The following is a 13,118-nucleotide window of genomic DNA, read 5'->3' as shown; positions in this document are numbered from 1 at the left end:
CCCTCCCTCCCTCCCTCCCTCCCTCCCTCCCTCCCTCCCTCCCTCCCTCCCTCCCTCCCTCCTTCCCTCCCTCTGTCAGTCTTGGGCTTGAACCTCTGAGCTTTTGTGCTTAAGGTTAGCACTCTACCACTTTGAGCCGCAGCTCTACTTCTTGAAATACTCACATGTCATCCTCCGGAGTAGTTAGTATTAAAGGCAAGAGATGCTGGTACCTAGCTAACATATTTCTTTAAAAAATTGTAGACATCCTATTTAAATGATCAAACCTGTTTGTTTTCTAGAAAGCATTTATAGATTACACACATCAGAATAACTAAGAGGAAGTGGTGCTATGGCTCAGAGTGATAGAGCTCTAGCCTTGAGCAAAAAGAGTTCAGGAACAGCACCCAAGCCCTGAGTTCAAGCTCCCTGACCAACAGAAATAAAAACAAAAACAAAAAACTAGAAGAAAAAACAAGAAATAACTTTCCTGAGCTCAAATATGTGTTTACTTTAGCTTTTTACAAATAGGTGAAGGTTTTAGTATATATATATATATATATACATATATATGTGTATATACATATATGTGTATATATATGTATATATATATATATATATAGTGGTTTTGGGGACATAGGATTCAAATTGCTTTCTCAGGTAAAGATCAAAAGGCATTACAGTTTCTGAAACTACTGAAACTCTAGGAGAGGCTTTATAATGACTTGCCAGAATGCTTTTTCCCCCTGAATGTGCACTTATGTGTTTTTGTTGCAGCAAATCTCTAGTAGTGTCTTTTAATGCTCATTGACATACTAGTTCTCTAAAGTTCAGATATATCATGCTGTAGGAGTGAAACTTTGCTTTTATAATGTATCTGAAATTGTATTCATGTCCTCATGACAGCTCCCAGTGGCTTATGTGTAATGACTAATAATTTTTTCTTATGAAATACATTCTTTTGAATCTTCAATGTTTATGTTATGGCTTATTCCCATTCTTGAAGTAGAATGCACATTTATGGGCAAATATAAATTCACATTTCCTTAGAATGAGTAATGAGAGCACATTTACTAAATGTGCATATTTTTTCTTTATTTGGCTCCATTTTAGTTTGAGACAAGGTTTCACTTTGTATTCTAGGCTGTGTTCAAACTCACTATATTGTAGTTCAGACTGAATGCATGATCCTGCTGCTCTAGTGCTGAGATTACAGATGGGCACTACGTTGTCTACTTTCCAAAATGCTTCATATTAGGATGACTTTAAAGTTTACATCATCATATAACTGTAACCTCTCTGAATCTCACCTTTATAATAAGAATAAAAATTTAAAAATTATATTAGTAGAAATGTAAGAATAAAATGTGTTTTAGTACCTTTATTACATATAATATAAAATGTATTTTGGTTTTAGAATATTATGAGAAGTCTGAACATAGAAATATTAAAGAGTTTTTTTTTGCTGTGCAACATAGAAGGAACACAATATATAAACTAAAAAGAGGAAATGGCATTTGTCTCATTAAGTTGCTATGATGAAACAAATTTATATTTAATTTCTCCAAATAGAACAAATCACTCATGTCTCTCTTTGACTTGGCAGTTTAGTGCTTACTCCATTCTCTGAGGTTTTCTGCTCCCAGAATTGTTGCTAAAAATGCTAGATGGACACTGGAAGCACCGAATTTATGTAGTCACTGATGAACAAATTCAAAATTATTTATCCAGAGAAGAAAATCTTTAACCAGTGCCACTACTAATTTTTTTCTTATTTGCAGAAGGCAACAGTTATATTCTTTTGCTTTACTGTAACTTTGAAGTACTCACACTGATTGCACAAACTATTTTGCAGTCTCTCCATGGTAAATATTCTATCAACGTGGATAGAGAATGAGGAAAGGGATTGTGGAATGAGAAAAGTGCAAGTTGGAGCAGGCAATTTTCCTTTGTTTTACACACCTCACAGTGCAGAGGAAGGAGAGAATAAGCCAGCTGTTGTGGAGCAATGTGATGAGCAATAGTAGCATGGTACATGTGATCTTTACTCGCGGAAGGAAAAAAGGAATTGATGAGATAGTATGACCTGAAAAAGTGTTATAACCACCTTAAGAGTGAATCAAAGACATACAAAGTAGACAGAAAGGTTTCTACAAAAAAAAAATGGCAAGCAATGTGATAGCCAGAGTTAATACCCGTTATATGTGAAGTAATTGGTTGGGATTTGACTTGCTTCTTTTGTTACATGTTTATTATGGCCCTTGGCTATACTTATATCTTACCATTGTTTTTTATTGCTCTTAGAAATAATGTTCACACCTATCCTGAACAGATCTCAGTAAAAATTACATTATGTTTGTATGATAGTGTTCTTTCAAAAACAAAACAGTCTGACCTTAGTACAGCCTTGAAAGAAGCCGCTTTTTCCAGTTACTGGTAAAAATGTTTTATTGATTCCAAAGAAATTTGAATAAAATAGTTACGACGATCAGTATAAAACCATTTAACTCTCCTGAAAATCAGTGTTCAAATACTCTTTAAAATACGGCAGTTGAATCAAGTTATCTTTAAAATATCTTCCAGTTTAGTGTTCTAAAATTATTGTTACTTTGTTTTGTTTACTTTGCCAAACTGAAATTAAGAGTTTTCAAAATACAAATTTATTAAAATCATTAAAATGAAAAAGTATTGTACAGGTTTTAATTCCTTAACACTTACAACAAATTGACAAGTGTAGTTATCTCACCTTAAACAATACTCCCATGATGCTTTATGAGTTATTTTCACAAAAATAATTTCATCTCCTCATCTGCATGTATATGTTATAAAATGGGGCTCTGAGTGTTAAGTAACTTGCACAAGCATTTTCTGTGGAGAGCAGATGAGAAGGTTCCATCAAACCATTGCTGATGCCTCAAAATGATCCAAGGATATGGTAAGGTTGCTCTTGTGATTGAAAACTCCATTTTTTTTGCCAGTCCTGGGCCTTGGACTCAGGGCCTGAGCACCGTCCCTGGCTTCTTCCTGCTCAAGGCTAGCACTCTACCACTTGAGCCACAGCGCCCCTTCTGGCCGTTTTCCATATATGTGGTGCTGGGGAATCGAACCAAGAGCTTCATGTGTAGGAGGCAAGAGTTCTTGCCACTAGGCCATATTCCCAGCCCTGAAAACTCAATTTTTAATCTTTGATTTATTGTGTTTTTCCAAAGTGAATATACTGCTGAGAATAACCACTAGCTGTCATGGTGGTTTCTAAATGCAATGGCTGCACTGTTGTGGCCCCATTTCAAAAGCTGAGGAGACCCTTTCTAGGAATAGAGAAGACACGTTGTAAGCTGCTAGGGTAGAGGGTAGAGGATTGGGTCATTGGTGAAGAATCAATTTTACCAAAGTAGACTTTTGAGTAGAAGTGTACCAATACAGTGTTCTGAGGGATTGTGAACTCTTTTCCCTAGAAAAGAACTGTGTGTTTTACCAGATTGTTGGAGCAGATGGAGATCTGACATTCACTACTATAATTTACATTAACATACTACAAGACAGATTTGCCTTCATCAAAAAAAAGCTCAAACCACTTCAAAGACTCAGAAACAGCTTTTCATCAGTTCATTTAATCTCATTGAAACTTGACATGACTTAGTCAATTTTGAAAGGAAATAAAGGGGAAAAATACACAATAAATGTGTACCAGGTACAATGATATTCTCTAGTAAAATTCTTTGAAACATCTCATCTTCAAAAAATTTAATTCATGAAAGTGATGAGCTCTTCTTGCCAAATGTGTCTGTTTCATGATGATGTTGCCTGTTTACTGAAATAGAACAGTGAATTATGTCTTACATCTGCTCAAGGAAGTAGGATAACATTTAAGCATCTGTCCAGCATTGTCACATATGTTTACATCTGTACTGAAACCTCTTTCTTTAATATTATGCCCCTGCTTTAATGAAGTTAATTTTTGTTCATGGTTTTTTATTTGCCTTAATCCGTTATGTACAGAATTCTCCATACTTAACACTCATTATGCATTCTTCATTGTGGAATGCTCAATCTAATTTAAGTGATTGTGTTACTAGCAGTACAGATGCTACTATACTTATAATAGAATTAAAATACAATTTTATTATTATGATGGTGTGACACAGAGGTGTTTATAAGTCAGGTAATGAGTACATTTCTTTTTTTTTGGACAATGTCATCCAATTTCCCCCTCTTGTCCCTGCCCACAAGTTACCTAGTTCATTTTCCACATGGTGTTACAGTAGAATTTTGTTCTGATAAACCTATTGTAGTAGCATAGTTATTAAATGGAAAGAAGATCTTATTTATGTGCTGATTTGGGTAATTATAGATAAATAGGTAAAAATTCTTATGCCATATGTAATGTGTGTACATAGGAAATGGGAACATTAGAGGGAAAAGGGAGTAGAAAGATGGAAGGTGTGGATCTCTATATCCATGTTGTTATAGTTACTTTCTTTCCATTGTGTGAGACTTTTCATGTTTGTAGCAAATACCCGAGAGAATTAATTTACACAAGGAAGAATAGACTTTGGCTTACAGTTTGTCTATGGTTACATGTGTATGGTAGGGTAAAACATCATGAGAGAGAAGGTGTGATGAAGTAGAGTTGTTTTCCTTATGGTGGCCAAGAAGCAGAGAGGAGTAATAAGAAAGGTCTAGGACCAAGATTTACACTTGAAAGATATTTTCCAATGATCTATTTCTTCCCAATAATCCCTATGTTCTGTAATTCCACTGTTTCCCAATACGCTATTCAAATTGTGACTCCATCAATGGATTAAACTGTTGATCAGGTCAGAGACCTCTCATCATCTACTTGTCTCTGAAAATTCCTTCACTGGGTATTTATTCTCCTAGGGCTCTCAATCTAGTCAAATTGACAATCATGATTAAGTATCACCTCCATGTACAAATCATTTTTCTTCTTTTTTGGCACACAGCCAGGGACTAAGCAGTATGTCGCTTCTCATTTTATTTTTTAATCATCAAGTAGTTGAAGAAAGTTTTTTTTCAATTCAGCACATCACTTATGAGTATGATGCATCTCGATCACTATGTTGTTGTGTCTTTTTGGCCTTTGTGTAGTTTCTACATTTTTATATCAAAATTGATTATAAAAATTCTTAAATGCTTACCATATTTTCACTTGTTAGGCCTTAGATAGCTACTTTTTCCATCCTGAAAGAGAAATATACACTTCAACACTGAGCATATGTCACTTATCCAGAAATTATTTTCTAGACAAAACCAACTATAGGCTGACTTAGAGACAGTAACTCTTTGAAATTTCTGTAACAATCCTTAGAATATCTCAATTGTAGTTTATGGTATCACACTAGTAATTACGCTTAAGTTTTTATTCTCAGACTTGGAACATTTGTTTAGGTCCTGTAGTTCTCTAAACCAAAGCTGCTAATATTATTTTAGTTCATAATATGATTAAAATAATATTATATCATAATATTACCAAATGTTTATCTACCCACTATCTATACCTCTTTGCATAGAAAGCAAACATGGCACCACTGACCCACATCCAAACCCAAGGCCCTATGTTTAGCAATGGTAAATGAGATGGAAAATATTATTATTGGAAACATTAGAAAATATAATCTTCCACCAGAAGCAACTACTTTGAAAACATTACATACACATGGCATCCTTTTAAAAGTTTACTAGAAGGACAACAATGTATGTATACTGTGGTTTTATATCTCCTTAAATATTTCATCTTAGAACTTTGTTTTAGATTTTCTCCAAATCAGCATCATTCTTTCTAGTGGTTTCAGGGCACTGAATTACATGAATGTACCATTATTTTTAACTATGAACATTCTGATGGACATTTAGGTTATTACTATTTTTCAACTAAAAACAATGCTGTGAGAAATATACTTTTAGATATTTTTATAGACTTGTAAGATTATCTTTGGGGCACTTTCTCAGAAATGTAATTGTGAGCCACCAAAGTTTATGTGCTTGCAAATTTATGATAGAATTTCTTGGCCAAAGGCTATGTTAACACACATTTATCTATAGTGAGTGCTAGTAATGTTAATTTGTATTTGTTAACATCCAAACTTCACATTTTTAAAGCTGAAAATGGTATTTTCTTGCTTTGATTTCAATTTCTTTGCTATTAGTGAGGTTGGACATTATTCCCTGAGCTTATTGGGTTTTTATCTTATTTACATGGCCATTTTTGCAAAAACACATTAGACTTTAGTATGTTATATATTTCCTTATTTTGCTTATTTAAAGTACTTGCTGTAAAACATTTTAAATTGTCTAATTTAGATGAATAATCACATACAGTTTTGTTTATAGGCTATGTCATATGTTTAGAAGATATTCACCAAAACTGTAATTAAATATCTTATACTTCTATGGTTGAACATTAATGACTCCACTTTTTAACAGTTAAGTCTCTCCTCCATCAAGAACTACTGTGTCATTGTTCATTCACAGATGAGGAAAACAGCCCGCAAAAAGTAGCTGAGTGGTCAGGAACACAGATTATGAGTGGCAGCTTTTAGATATTTAGAATCATTTCTACTAACAATTGGAAGAGAGAATCTATTGTAGGTTTTTTAAAGGAAAGAATTTATTAGTACACAGAATTTCAAGGTGTTTCACTGAGGAGCCAGGGAGTTTGGTGGGGTCATGACTGCCAACTTGGAGCCTTATGAAATGAAGACACAATGGCTTTAACTCTTCACTGCAGCAGCTACACTATGGGATCCCTTAGTGATGCTCCGCAAAGCTATGCCACCTCCCATGCCAAAAAATGGGTTCTCCATGATACAACTTCTCTTCTGTTGCTCAATTACAAATTGAGCATATGTTGCAGTTAACTGGAAAAATTCAGGCCACAGAGTGTGCCTCAGGATCAAGGAGTTAGAAAATTCAAGTAGGATGTAAAATATGAAAAACAAGGTAGAAAAGGTAAAAGAATTTCAGCCATCACAAGGTCAGCCTCTACTTACTCTCCTCAGATTGGTTACTGTGTTTTATATACACAGATTCTCTTGCCTATGTAGCTGTAAAGAAGTGGAGAAAACTTTCTGGCATAGCATTCATATCAGAAAGTTCTTCTAGGGCTTTGTATCAGGAGACGGAAAAGGAATATGGATAATTCTTCTGGCTTTGCCTCTAGAATGCAGATGAGGCAAATTGCCCTCACAGAAAGAGGATTTTTAATTTGAATAACTTGTCAGAGGTTGTGTTTTATAGAACTCAGCATAAAGAGAGTTAATTCACATATGATTTAGTTATTTTCATCCAAAACCAAATATTTGAAAACTTAGGTTGAATTTAATATACTCTTGTTGAACACCTATTATGAACTCGGCCCCATGCTGTTTCCTATATTCACTGAAGTTGAGAGAATGCTTTTATATACTGTAATAAAATTTTCAAGTTATTCAGAAAAAGAATGGAAAATAAAATTGTTCATATTAAAAGCATCTAATTTGACAACTTTTGATGGTCTTTGAATCACAGTATATTTACTTTCTGCCACAAAAGAATTGAACAGTCCTAAAAGGAGAAATTATACATATAAAAGGAAATAGGAATGATTGATCTTTTAAAGCACTCATATGTGTTGAATTATTGAATGAAAAATGTATTGACAGTATACATGTCATTTTGTAAGTATACTTTGTAGAGTTTTGTAGGGCCAGTGGACAGAAATATTTTTCAGAATTTTAAGCATCATTAAGTCATACTTTACACTTTCATCAGGCATATATAAAGTTTCAAGCTTTCAATTTATCACCTCGACTACTTCCATTTATTACTTTGACTATTTTCCTACAAACATAAATAGTCCTTAAAGAGCACTAGATCCAGGTACATTGAAACAGAAAGAGTCTTAATGAAATGCTCTAATCACCCTTTGGCTTTTTAAATTTTTATAAAAATGTTTTTAAATTGAGTCATTTGATTAGATATTATTCTAATCAACTCTATTATCAACTCTTACTTAGGGTTGTTTCAAAATACATGAAATGAAACAGGTAGCAGATTCACTTTTCTCATTAATTTTCAGGTGTATTCCACCCCCCACGCCACCCCGAGGGCGTCAGTGATGATCAAGTCTACTGAATAACGGAAAAGGTGTACATTCAGTCCTGTAATCTACATTCCAGAGAAAATTGCCACAGAATGTGATGGTGAAGATGGTAAGTTTTCTACTTTCTGAGTAAGTTTAAGATGACCTTGGGGTTTGTCTACATCAAAATGTTTCTGGCTATGCTCCTAGTAAGATAGGAACAGTATGCTCTGGACAATGAAAACATTGAAAGAACCTAAGACCAGAGGGAAGGAAATGGTCTACCAGCTAAAACATGAAAAATAGTCTAGAACTACATAATTCAAATTGAGTCCCATTGTATAGCTCTCTGATCTAGTGACTAGTGTTCTAGTCACTTTTTGATCATTACTATGTCATAATACAACATGACCTCAATGCTGATCAGATGTTGGCACCATGATCTTACTTTCTAGCCTCCAGAAACATGAACTAAATAAATTTTATTATTATTATTATTGCTGTCAATGCTAAGGGATTGAACTCAGAGCATGGGAACTGTCCCTTGTCACTTGAACCACAGTCACTTCCAGCTTTTTCTGTGTAGTTTATTGGAGATAAGAGTCTCATACTTTCCTGGCTGGGATGACTTTGAACCCTCAAATCTCAGCCTTCTGTGTAACTACGGTTATAGGTGTGAGACACAGGCTCCTGACTAACTTTTATTTTTTACAAAACAAGAAGTCTCAGGTATTTTGTTTTAGTAGCAGGTCATAGATTAAAATATATTATAGTAGTGATAATATGTACTTGTGGCTAAAAATGACTGCCATCTCTGTTGAAGATTCTATGCTTTACCTTTAGGTATATCTTCTAATTCCATCTTATGAACGTGGCACTTTTATAATCACTGTTTAAGAGATGGGGAAATTGTTTTAGTTTTTTATGTTCAAACAGTTATACAGGGGATTGAATTGAACATGTCCATTTATGTTTTAAGTTTTTGATCAGTGTTACCTCTTTCATCATTCTTCTCCCCTCACTCCTCCCACCAATCATATCTGGTTTCCCACTTCAGTTTTCACATTGTACACAGAGAATTGTAACTATTTGTGCAGCATTTCCTTCTCCTTAATCCTGGCTACTCAGGAGGCTGTGACTTGGAAGCTTATGGTTTGAAGCCAGCTTGGGCAGAGAAATCTGTTAGTCTCTATCTCCAATTCCTCAGCAAAAGCCATTCTGGATGCATGGTTCAAGTAGTAGACTACTAGCCATGAGTAAGCAAGCTGAATGAACCATATTATGAACACTGAGTTTGAGTCGCAATGTTAGCCAAAAAAAAAAAAAAAAGTGAATAAAGAAAAGGTGAAAAAGGCCAGATAGTGAAAGATAAATTGGAGAAGAAATGCAAGAATTTAATCTTAATATGGATCTTAATTTGGATGATACAAAGAGCCAGTGTTTCCGGGCTCCTGTGGCTCCTGCTTATGATCTTAGCTGCTCAGGAGACTTTTGAAATCAGCCCAGGTGGCATAGTCCATGAGAATCTTTTTCCTCTCTTTCTTTCTTTCTTATTTTTTTTTTTGGCTTGTTTTGATATAGCCATTCCTGGGCTTGAACTCAGCCCCTGTCCCTGGCCTCTTTTTGCTCAAGGCTAGCACTCTACCACTTGGGCCTCAGAGCCACTTCCAGCTTTTTCTATATATGTGGTGCTGAGGCATTGAACCCAGAGTTTCATGTACACGAGGCAAGCACTCTACCACTAGGCCATATTCCAAGCAGTCCATGAGAATTTTATCTCCTATTAACCACCACAAAGCTCTAAGTAGAGCTTTGGTTCAAGTGGTAGAGCATTAGCCTTGACAAAAATGGCTCAAGAGACATCACTTAGCCTCTGAGTTCAAGTCCCAGGACTGAAGAGTGTGTTTGTGTCCATGCATGTGTGCACACATGGAGACACAGAGACAGAGCCACTGATGAGCTTAAACTGTGAAAAAGTTATGACAAAAATATTTTCTAGGGACTTACTAATATATAAATGACAAGTTTGAATTGTGAGGAACATTGTTTGGAAATGTGGCCAGTAAAGAGGACACATAGAAGAAACACCCAAAAAGTATGAAATTAGCTGATATCCCCCCAATTAAAAACCCAAACATGTGACCATTTTTTGCCTGCAGAAGTATGCTCAATTAATTAATATCTGGCAAATAGTACCTTCATGATTTGGCTCAGAATTATAACTCTGAGGCAATTTGAAGGACAGAAATAATTGTTTCTTGAGATGAATTTTAGACCATAATGAAAACTTTAAGACATGAATTTATATAATCTTTACCATTTATTTCTCAAAAGTATACCATGATGATTAAAAAGTTAAAATAACAAATGAGTTCCATTGGTTTGCCAAGTACCAGAAAAACATAGTTATCAGATTGGAAAGAAGGGAAAGAAACTTAAAATAATCAATTTGCAAATTTGTTTGAGAAAAAGTTCCTTTTCAAAATAGCTTTTGAGTAAATTACCTCTTATCTCTAACCACTTTGGGAAATGCTATTTTCTATTATAAAATTTATCCTTGGGCCTATGAGAACTAAAAACTTTCGTTTCTTAGAATCATAGTTTCAAATATCCATGCGTACGAGTTACACTTTGAACATCTATCCCCTGGCTATGTCAAATTCATTATTTGTTATAAAAGTAAAAAATGTGTCTGAATGGCATATCTTATTTTTTCTAACTTTCAAATGTCTATAAATCCATTACTGTTCTGTTGTTGTTTATCAGAGATAATTGCATTATATTGCAAGAAAATATTTCAAGACTTTTTACTGAGTAAATAACAATTGAGGAAATTCATGTTTGCTCACTATTAGACAGATTCAAATTCTTCTGGCAAATCATTATTGCTGGAAGAGAATGCATGACTCTCTCTGGAGTCAAGGGTATAGTCATTCAACACAGAGAAAAAGGAGCTACACGTACCTCATGGATAATAGCAGCAGCAATATTCCTGCCTCAGTCCTTCCCAATTTCCTCTCTAATTTTAAGTTACAATTTGAAGACAATTGTGTGTTTAGGCAATGCCATCATTTCCAGTACAGAAATAAAAAATCATTCTAAGTATTTAATAATCCTAAACCTAATAATCTGCATGCTTTATACCATCATCTCATCAGGCTAGACCACACTGTATTTCTTTCTAAGGTCCTGAGTTTTCCTTTAAGACTTTATTTTAGGGTGTCACCATCTTGGCGTTCCATCTTCATCCATTCCTTTTTGCCTGACATACAAATATTTTTATGCACTGAAGATCTAAATCTCTAATCTCTTGTGACTCCTTCTTTTCCTTCACTCATACATTTGCTTTTCCCTCTGATTTCTTATATCTGAGAGAAACAATTGTTCTGTATTGCTGAGATATTAAAGCTGAGTCATCTGAACGTTCACACATACATTTAAAAAAGCAATTTCTCTTTCTTTTATTTTAAAAAATATATGTACACTGTGGGCTTGAGCCTGTCACAGAGTGTAAATCATGTACTCCTGGTGTGGGAGCCTTCTTGTGTGCTTTTGGTCATGGGGTTGGGGCGAGGGGCTCCACCAGTTCCACAAAGTAATGGCAGTAAACCTTCTCTATGATGCCACAACGACTTCTGCCGTGGTAGCGAATGCGTTTCAAGCACTGGCCTCTCCCCGAGGTTCACTAAGCAATGTATAAATTGGGTCTCAGTTCCACGCTGTGCTCTCTTACTGCCATATCTTTTGCTTCTAAGAGAACCTCTTTAATTTTCAGGTCACCCTTTTTATCACTGAATTCCAACTGGGCCAGAGACCGATCAGTAGACATTCCTGTATCCATTTTGCCAGATTCCACATCTTGTCCTTGCTCTGTTTGACTTGGTTGACGGTAGTAGATCTCTGCTGGTCTCTGAGGCTCTCCAGGCAGTTGTGGAGTCTAAGCAATTTTCTTCTCCAATCTTGGGGAAATGTCAAGAGAAGCACTTGTGTGGGTACATACATGACTGTAGTCCTGGACTGGGAGGTGACAGAAGCACCAGGGCCAGCATCCCTCTGCTCCTCAGGTTCCTTATTCATGCAGAGCCCAACTCACCAAGCATGGAGGCCGCCATCTCCCTCTCCTTGCCCAAGGCAGAGCGCTGGACTGGGTCGATTGGGGAGGCGATGCTACTGGTCTAGCCCCTTAATGATGAGCCTTGTTGGCCTCGACTTGCAAAAGGCCCTTGACTATAGCTCGGACTTTCCAGGTAACACGCCACCGAGGACCGAGAGCCACACATAGCTTTTTATACACAGTTTTTCATTCCTGCCCTCTTATTTTTAATACTGCTGGCCAAGAAGAAATTTTGATAATCAAATGTAGTTTACTGTAATTATCATCATCATGTTTTATAGCATTTAATCCATTTTCACATTGCTAGGCATCAAAACCAGGGTCTCATGAATAGTAATACGTTGAGCCACCATGGAACTCCATCCTTAATTCCCTCACTGCTTCTTTTCAGAAGATTTTTTTAAACTACAATTATTTCTAAAGAAAGATTCAGGATCAACTCTCTTAAAGTTCAGCTTTATATGCAGGCTTTATTTATTTATTTATTTGGCCAGTCCTGGGCCTTGGACTCAGCGCCTGAGCACTGTCCCTGGCTTCCTCCCGCTAAAGGCTAGCACTCTGCCACCTGAGCCACAGCGCCCCTTCTGGCCGTTTTCCATATATGTGGTGCTGGGGAATCGAACTGAGAGCTTCATGTGTAGGAGGCAAGCACTCTTGCCACTAGGCCATATTCCTAGCCCAGGCTTTATGTTTTTGATGATTATAATTATAGCAACAACAACCCTCATGTTTCTTTGTTCTGCATTCCTTTGTCTAGCCTTTACATCCTTTCAAATTCTGACCACAAACTTTTCTCTGTAACCTGACATTTGTCCTTGTTGCTCCTATGCCAGCGATTTCACATTACTAGCTCTTCCTCAGCAATCTGTATGAGTTTAGGAGTGTTCTTTTTTACATCAGGAACCCTATAACATCCAATCTTTTCCTGTAAAAGCCTTATCTATT

At 35.8% G+C, this 13,118-nt stretch overlaps 1 pseudogene; it reads right to left on the bottom strand.

Moving 5' to 3' along the window:
• Nucleotides 1–11,615: 11,615 nt before the first annotated feature.
• LOC125360601 lies at nucleotides 11,616–12,171 on the bottom strand (annotated as a pseudogene).
• Between the last annotated feature and the right edge of the window lie 947 nt (nucleotides 12,172–13,118).

This window comes from Perognathus longimembris, chromosome 12, assembly GCF_023159225.1.
Source record: "Perognathus longimembris pacificus isolate PPM17 chromosome 12, ASM2315922v1, whole genome shotgun sequence".
NCBI lineage: Eukaryota > Metazoa > Chordata > Mammalia > Rodentia > Heteromyidae > Perognathus > Perognathus longimembris.
The sequence above is the reverse complement of the archived record's forward strand: the minus strand, read 5'-3'. Positions and strand labels throughout refer to the sequence as shown.